This window comes from Manis pentadactyla, chromosome X (assembly GCF_030020395.1).
Source record: "Manis pentadactyla isolate mManPen7 chromosome X, mManPen7.hap1, whole genome shotgun sequence".
Classification (NCBI taxonomy): domain Eukaryota; kingdom Metazoa; phylum Chordata; class Mammalia; order Pholidota; family Manidae; genus Manis; species Manis pentadactyla.
The window spans coordinates 147391762-147400568 of record NC_080038.1 but is presented as its reverse complement, the minus strand read 5'-3'; positions in this window follow the sequence as shown (position 1 = coordinate 147400568).

The following is an 8807-nucleotide window of genomic DNA, read 5'->3' as shown; positions in this document are numbered from 1 at the left end:
TTTGGGCAGGAAACCATCTGTTTCATTTGGGGTATAAACTACAGGGAGGTGCATGCCAGTCAGGAAGGTCACAGAGGAGTTCAGATTCTCCCCAACAGGTGACTGTGGAAGGCAGGGAGGGTCAACATCAGACAGGCACCTAAGAGCTCATCTGCCTGGTGTTGCAGGAGCAAGGGCTGAGGAACTGAGGTGGCCTGTTCCATGGAGTCACATGTCATGCAATGTTGGGGAGGCAGAAACGATGGGCAGGGGAGGCCCCAAAGGCTTGTGCTCACCGGACAGATGATAAACCAACACACCAGCTCAAGCTGCTCTGAGCACTCCCGCTCATAGTTAGGGATAGCCCAAATTCTATTTGCCTGCCTCTCCTAGAGTTCTGTAAGTAATGCCCAAGAAATTGACCGCATGCACTGGTGCTGGATTTCAAATCAAATAAAAAATAGTTTTGATTATCTGCTATGGACAAAGCACTGCATGAGGCCACTTGTAAGCACCCAATGAATCCTCCCTGGCTGTAAAGTTGCACTGGTATCAGACCAGTTTTACTCCTTAGATACATACACACTGTTAAGATGAAATAAACAATGACTACCAAATGGTGGTGTGAACAAAGCTGAGTCTACTGTCTGCTGGCAGGGAGAGATGCCTCACTCAGGTGTCAGATCTGCAAGGGCTTGCTCCCAGAAATAGGGGCCTTAGGTACAGAGCAAAAGCAGGAAGCACCCCTATGAGGCAAAATTTCGAGGTCAGGTCTCTGCCAGGGCCATGGGGAAGTGTCAGCTCTCTGAGACTCAATGCTGTCGCTGAGCCTGCTTTGAACCGGTCCAGGATGGGCTGGTGAACATTCCGGCAGGCCTGTGGCCAGTCAGCAGACACACCCACACATGCATGCTCCAGGTTTGGCAACAGTGTCACTTCAAGCACAAACACACACAATACAGCAATAACCTCCACCAAATAACTCATCATATCCCTCAGCCTCTGTTTTACTTGTATTGCACATTTTTGTTTTTGTTTTGTTTTGTTTCAAAATCAAGTAACTTTTAGTAAGAGTTTTCCAGGACAGCCAAGGGCTTTCTAGGATCAAAAGAGATATACTTGACTCTTTATTTGTTACCATGTGGCCATAAACCATGACTTTTCACACTTGCTGCCTGGGTCCTTAATTCCAAAACTACCTTTCCAGAGAAAAGGTCTCTCTGTATTAGAACACTGTGTTCTACACAGACAAGATAGATTCTTATAAAGCTGCATTGGTGTCTGAGAAATTGAAGTATCAGCCTTACCAGCTTGGCCATTTTCAGTCATTGGAAAAGTGGTTTACTTCACCCTGAATTGATGAATTTCTATTGAGGGGTATGTTTCTCTAACACACACAATAAACTGGCACTTGGCAGTAATTTAAACAAGTGAACAGAGCCAGCCTGCCATCAGAACAAAGCCACAGAAGCAGAAGCAAGACAAATCTAAATGAGTTAATCTGCAAAGAAGCCACTCTCTGCAGACCATTAATACAAAACCAGCTGTCATCTCCTTTGGGCACTAAAGCTGCTCTTCTGGTTAGTCTGCACAGAGGGAGACATCACTGGTCTAAGGACCAGAGAGTCAAGCTACTGCAAGGAGCACCTGGGGCCTGTGGAATCTCGCTGTGGCCTGGTTAAGGTGCTGACACACCATCCCTCCAAAAAGCCCAGCCCCACACGCTCCCCATGATCCACCCTGTCCTCGGCCTCAGGGAGGGCTGGGCCTTGGCATCTGCTGCCTTTAGAAGCCCTGCCCTTTTCTGATTGTGTGCTCATCACGGAGTCGAGCTGAGCTGACCAATCCCTATACCAGCCTGTCTGGGCCAAGAATGGCCATTTCTGCCACACCTTCTGCCACCCCGAAGAGCCAGGTTCTCGCTCTTGAAACTGGCCAGAAGCTGGTGCCTGCTCCCCACTGACAGGACGATGGGCTCAAGTCCATTCTCCTCTCTCATGATGAAGCTCAGCTCTTCAAAATGGACCTCACTCGAGTTTGCTCGTCCCAATGCAACCTGTCCCAAAGGAAGCATTGTCTGGTATGTTTCTGTGTGTCCACATCTCTCCATACTCCTAACACAGAAAGCGCATCTTCAGCCCCAATGTGGGACAGGAGGCAAGGGCCCTGGAACAGTTATTCTTGACACTGAGTTGGCTGCACAGTACAGTCTCGGGGTGGGCACGTAAAACCTTCCAGTGCCCATCATAACCTGCAATTCTCCCTCAGTTGGTCTAGGATCTAATTCATCTGGCATCAGGATGATCCAGAAAGCATTCCAGGTGATTTTAATGTGCAACCAGGGCTAAGAACCACTGATTTAGAGAGAAAAAAGCAGAAGCCATCAGCTGCAACTCCCCAGTGTCCTCAGATGGAGAACACACAATTTAACAGAAGCTCCTACCCAGGCCCTTTCCCCAAGCTTGGACTCCACAAAGTAAACATGAGCAAAGCATGTTGAGTTGTGGTGCTGCAGTTCATGCAGACAGTGCCTCTAACCAGGCTGAGCCTCAGTTTATCCAACTATTAGGAAAAGGCTACTTTAGATATGGTTGTTTTGCTTCTCCCATTTTCCATCTTTACATGTCTCCTCCTCTCTTCCTCTCTTACATCAATGCAGACTTTTTCTATATCTGCTTTTCTACTTCTCCAAAAATATTTTATGTGTTGCCTTGAAATTAGATTTGGGAAGTGTCTGCCCTGTAAGTAAATAACATCACAAAAACTATAACCTCTATAATCCACCTGGGGTCTAAAACACTGATGATGGGATATTCTGTAATAACAAAAGACTCCATCCGTGGGACCAGGGTGGGGTAAGGCTCACGGTGAATCTCACAGATCTGTCCCCTGAAAGCCAGAGTCAGACCAGCAGCTCTCTGCTACCTAGCAACCACCCACCATGATGCTTGCCACTTTTTATTCCCTCTGAGCTACATTTAATATCTACTTATCAAGTAGAAAATTCATTTCAGAACTAATTTCAGAGCAAGTATAAAGACTCTTTAAGGATATACTATCTACGTTACTTTAATCCAATGAAATACATAAATCTCTCACCCTGCACTAAGCCCAGCAAGTGGGAGGGCACGCAGTCTCTCAGATGGGCCTGCTGGGATGGAGGAGAGTGCACAAACACCCAGATGAGCAGGGCACAGGCAAGAATCTGGGGTAAAGCCGGTCTCTGTGGGACTCTGTCTACAATGATTTAAGTATGGAAAGTACCAAGAGTTTTGTTTGTGTATGTTGTTTCAGAAAACTCTGACATCCAGCAAGCCCAGATCACAGCTGTGCTCCAGGCCTCGAGGGTCTGCAGGCCATCTCCGTCGGGCTGTTCCCAGGATCCACAAGCACAGCAAGTCTGCTTCAGAACTCATCACCTGCCCTCCTATTCTTGTATTTTTATCTCAGGGAATGAGATCATTACCCACTCACTTATCCAATCAGAAGCCTAGTAGTTATCTATCTCCCCTCAAACCTCTCCGCACTCCTTCCAAATCCTGAAGTGCTAGAGATTCCATGTTGCAAACACACTCCTATTTGTCTCTTCCATCCCAACCCACAGCCCGTTTTAATGCGCTGCTTCCCAGACCCATCCAGTGGCCTCTTAACTGCTCCCCTGCATTGAGTCTTGCCCCCTCTAATCTATTCTCCTAAATTCTGCCACCTTTATGAGAAAATCCTGATCACATTGCTCCTTCCATTAAAACCCTTCAGTGGCTCCCCACTGTCTGCAGGATGAAGTGGAGTGTACAACCCCCCACAACCTGACCTCTCCAATCTCATGTCTCCCACGCCCCACCCTGAACCCTCTGTCCCAGTCAAATGGGCCAGGTGGAGGTCCCAGCACTCCAGTCTGCCTCCCATCTCCTTACGCCTGTTTGGGCTGCTCCTTCTAGCTGGACTGTCCCTCCACCTTTCTGCCCTCAGCAAAACATACTCATTGTCTGGCCCTACCTCCTCCAGGAAACCTTTCCTCACCCTCGACCCCAAAAGAAGAAGGGGCCGCCCTACCCTGAGCCCCTCAGTCAGACGTCTCTCAAAGCATCTACCATGTTACTGCACTTGCTTACTAACACCACTGGGATCACCTGGAGGGTGAGAATTCTACTGTATCTTTTCAACCTCAATGCCTACCAGTGCTGCCTGATGCAGAGGAATTTAATAAATATTGGGTACATGAATGAATGTTTCAGTGACAGTATTTTAACTGTGGTACCAAAACTATTTTCTTTGCAACTTATATACTTTGCTTTCAACTGCTTATGATGTGGAACCACCTCTTACTCTACTTGTAAATCATTTGCAGAGGCCCAAAAAATAAATCAGCCCAGGAGATATGTCACCTTCTCATCCCCTGAGAAATCATTTCTTTGTTCTTTTTTCCCAGAAAAGGGGTCACACTTTGAGGCACTCCAGCAGCTCATAGTAAGAAACTATCAAAATGAATTATTCCAAATTCCTGGCCCTCCCTGCTTTTAAATGCCTCTTCCCTGGAAGTGGTTACTGAGTTGAGCACAGGGTGAAGAAACTAATTAAATCAAAATGACCATGGCATAAACCAAGACTCGCTTATGAAGTCTACATCCATGTCCCCTGCCTGTGTAGCTAGATGGAAAACAACACAGAGCAAACACGGACATCCCCAGCTTTGTGGCTTCTAGGCCTACGAGGGAGTCACATGGAAACCAAGGAACTGTTCTCACGTCACCACCCCTGTGCCCCAGGTGGACCCTCTGGAAGGCTCTGGGCCCACCCAGAACCCCATCTGAAATGTCAAATATCTGCAAAGTGGCTGCAACTTAATACCAAGCAAATACTCTCTTTTCCAAGTGATTTCATATTGGAAAATGAGCAATTTAAATAAATATTTCATCAACATGGCGTTTTTATGCTTGATGCTAATGTACTTAGAGTAATTTGTTTTCCCACATTCTTTTCCACAGAATTATTTCATGCAATGCACCACAGATCCATCTGAAATTCTTTTGGTCCCTAATAGACAACCCAGGGAACCTAGAAACCAGCCAAACAATGAAACAAGTAAGTGGAAACCCTTTCACTGAAAAGCTATCGAGACCCATTTGCTCTGGGACACGTATCACACATGCTGCCGGACGGGACAGGCCCTCCTGACCCCCTCGGTGGCCCTGGGTCTGTTCTGATGGCACTGAGGCCTCACTGACCAGGCTCTGGTGGTCCCAGGCAGGGACGAGGGGGAGAGGAAGGTTACTCAGGAAGAATGTGGGGCTGTGACATTTTGTTTTGTGGGCCTACAAGGCTTGCTGCCATTCTGCTTTCCTTACCCGTACAAGTCTTGCTATGGACTGACCCCAAATCCCCAAAATTTCAAGGCTATTTCTAATATCCTTTATTAATAGAAGCTTTTAAGTTTTTTCACAGCGCAGTCCTCAGATATGCTCTGAACACACAAAAGCAGGTGCCATATAAGGGTCTGCTCCCCTAAACATTTTGAGGAGTAGTGGAACAGCCTGATTGCGATGATGTGAGCAGCAAGCTGGACACCACACTAGTGAGTGATCACTTTTTGGGTGGCTCTAGACTTCTGCTCCCCTTGGATCAGGGCCCTGATTATCCAAAGTCAGCCAGGGAAAGAGGTCCATCCCACTGGTACTTACCATCTCAGAACCACTATCTAATTCTCTATGCTGATTTCTTTGCCCTTCAGCACCTTCTTAGGAATGCACTTCACTGAAAAGAGTTTACCAGTTGCCTTCTCTTCGGCTAAGACCACTTCAGAAAACGCTCCACTGTGGACAAAGAGAGAGAAAAAGAAGTGGCTTAGATTCAGCAATTTACATTCAGGAGTCCATAATGGCTCCTCCTATTCCACTACCACAGTTTGAGCAATAATCACATGAACAAACACCAGTATGACAGTTGCTTTTTTTTATCCAGCATCTCTCCCTGCCACACTTGTTTATGCAAAGAAGTGCACACACGCAAATGTGCCCTCGTGCAAAGGGCCATGTGGACGTCCACATGGGTCTGGCCAACTCCCAGGGCCACCTGCCACACTGCAGAACACCACTGTACAAGTCACACTGGAGCCAACTGGGAGCTCCCAGAAAGGTTCCCACAGAGAAAGGTGGTCTCCATCTGAGATTGTCAGTTCCCCCACCTCAAAGCATATGAGAGAGTAAAACTAACATGTCTAGGTTCCGCACAGACCCTTTTATCCCCAGAAAACTTCAGAGCACTTCACAAACATTTAATTAATTCTCACAGATAGGTAAGGATATAATTTAAATGTGAGTTGGTGCAACACATGGTAATTATTTGGTAGGGGCATGCTCGTCTTCAAAACACAGCTTGTTTTTTTTTGAAACCAAATAAACAGAATATATATGACATCCTGAGTGGGGGACTCAGTTGCCTAGAAATATAAATTTAACTCTTTGAGGGCAGAGCAACAATGTATGTAACCAGGACATTCAGAGCCAGAGAGCCTGTTTCTCCAGAGAGTCCTGTGGTCAGTGAGCCCTGGAGCCAGCACCTCAGTAGCCTCCTTGTCCCTCCATCCTGCCCCCTCCTCTATTGGCCAGCAGGTAGTATCCAGGTGCCAGCTAAGGCTAGGGACAAAACTTGCCTGATGACTCAGAAACAAAAATAGGCTGTTCCACTGTCCACTCTTATCTCAGCAACTCTGGCTTTGCGCACATGGGCCAAGGAAAGTCACGACCCACCGAGTCATTCTCTGTCCCCAGACTTCCAGGAACAACTCTTATTTCCTCAGAGAAACACTAAGCATGGCCTCCACACAGTTATGATTAGAGACGCATCCTCCTGCCTTGAGAGAGCCATTAGAAAGGCCAATGTCATCCCAGCATTGGTTCCTCAGTGGCACCAAAGAGAGGCCTCGGCAAGGAGGACCCACTCTTCTCTTCCTCTGCCTGCCCATCTGACAAGGAGAGGTATTTGTCACTGGCCCAAGGAAGACAAATATATATGTTTTAGACCCTTTCTGGTGAAAGAAATTAATTTCCCTTAGTGCAATTAACTATGAGTCTTCGGGTCCATGTTCCTACTGGAACATAAAGTCTTGTGAGGGAAGTCTGTCTACCTTCAAGCTCTGTACCTAATCATATAAGCCTGAGGGGCAGAAGATGGGCATTCACAAAAGAACCACATGGAAAATGTCAGAACAGGAGATCTTCCAGCCAAATCCACAAATTATTGGCCGAGTGGGATTTCCCCCTCATGGTAACACACACTTCCCATATACTCATAGACACTGAGAAGGGACTAGTGGTTACCAAAAAGAAGGGGGTGAGGAGGGTGAGTGGGGAGGGAGGGAGAAGGGGATTAAGGAGCATTACGATCAGCACACATAATGTTTGGGAGTCACAGGGAAGGCAGTAGAGCACAGAGAAGACAAGTAGTGACTCTATAGCATCTTACTACACTGATGGACAGTGACTGCAATGGGTTTGCAGGGGGGCTTGATAATATGGGTAACTGTTGAAACCACAATGTTGCTCATGTCAAATCTTCATAATATCAATGATACCTTAATTTAAAAAATTCTTGCTCTGAGGTTTTAAGTGTTGGAGTTGGATTGAGACTTATTTGAGTAGGTCCTATTAGAACTGGTATCTTTACATTCTGAACACATCTATTCCCTATTTTTAAGCCATTTAAAATATCTCTTTGTATAGCTTTATGATTTGAGGTAAGAGTTCTTAAATATCTCCATTTTCCTAGGTATATAATATAATTTTAAAAATTAAATGTAAACTTTTTTACATTAATGAAAATTAAAATTAAAATTTTTGAACTAACACTCAACAAAATGGATTTCTCTTCTTTTGGTGTACAAGTTCACAAATTTAAAAACATACAGATTTGTGTAATTACTATGTCAATCAGGATACAGAGGAGTTCCATCATACAGAAAAAAAACTGCTTGCTGTTTCTTTGTGGTCATTCCTCCCTTCACACCCAAGCCTTGGCAACCACAGCTATGTTACTATTTCACTTTTTGAGGATGTCACATAAATTGAGCCACACAGTATGTACCCTTTAGAGACTGGCTTTTTTTTTTACTCAGTATGATGCTTTTGAGGCTCATCCAAGTTGTTGCAGGTACCAGAAGTTAATTTTTTTATTGATGTGTAGTATAACATTTTATGGATGTACCACAGTTTGATTAGGTTGACCTGTTGAGGGGCATTTGCATTGCTTCCTGTTTTCAGGAATTTCATTTCATTAGAGCAAACATCTAGGGGTAGAACTCCTGGGTCATTAGGTACATTTATGCAGAAGGTTTTGTAAGATGTCAACTTATTTCTAGAGTGGCTATAACATTCTGAATTCCCATCCCTATTCTGTAAGAGTTCTAATTGCTCCACGTACTCACCAACACAGTGATGTCAATGTTTCTTATCCATTCTTATAAATGTATAGTGGTATCTGTCGTGGTTTTAATTTGCAATTCCCTAAAGGCTAATAATGCACTTACTTGTCTTCTAAATATCTTTGTGGACTGTCTGTTAATCTTTTGCTTGTTTGTATAATTGAGTTTTGAAGTTCTTTGTGTATTTTTATGTTATATCCTTAATGATTTTGCTGAGATCAGTGTTTAAGACTCTAACTGTGATTGTAATATATGTTTCTGCTTTCAGTTCATTCCACTTTATAATGTATTTTGAAGCTCTGCTGTTAAGTGCATATATGTTTGGGATTATGTCTTCTTGATGAGTTGAGTCTGTTGCCATTATGTAATGTTGCTTTTTTATCCCCAATTTTCATGGCTCTGAAGTCTCACT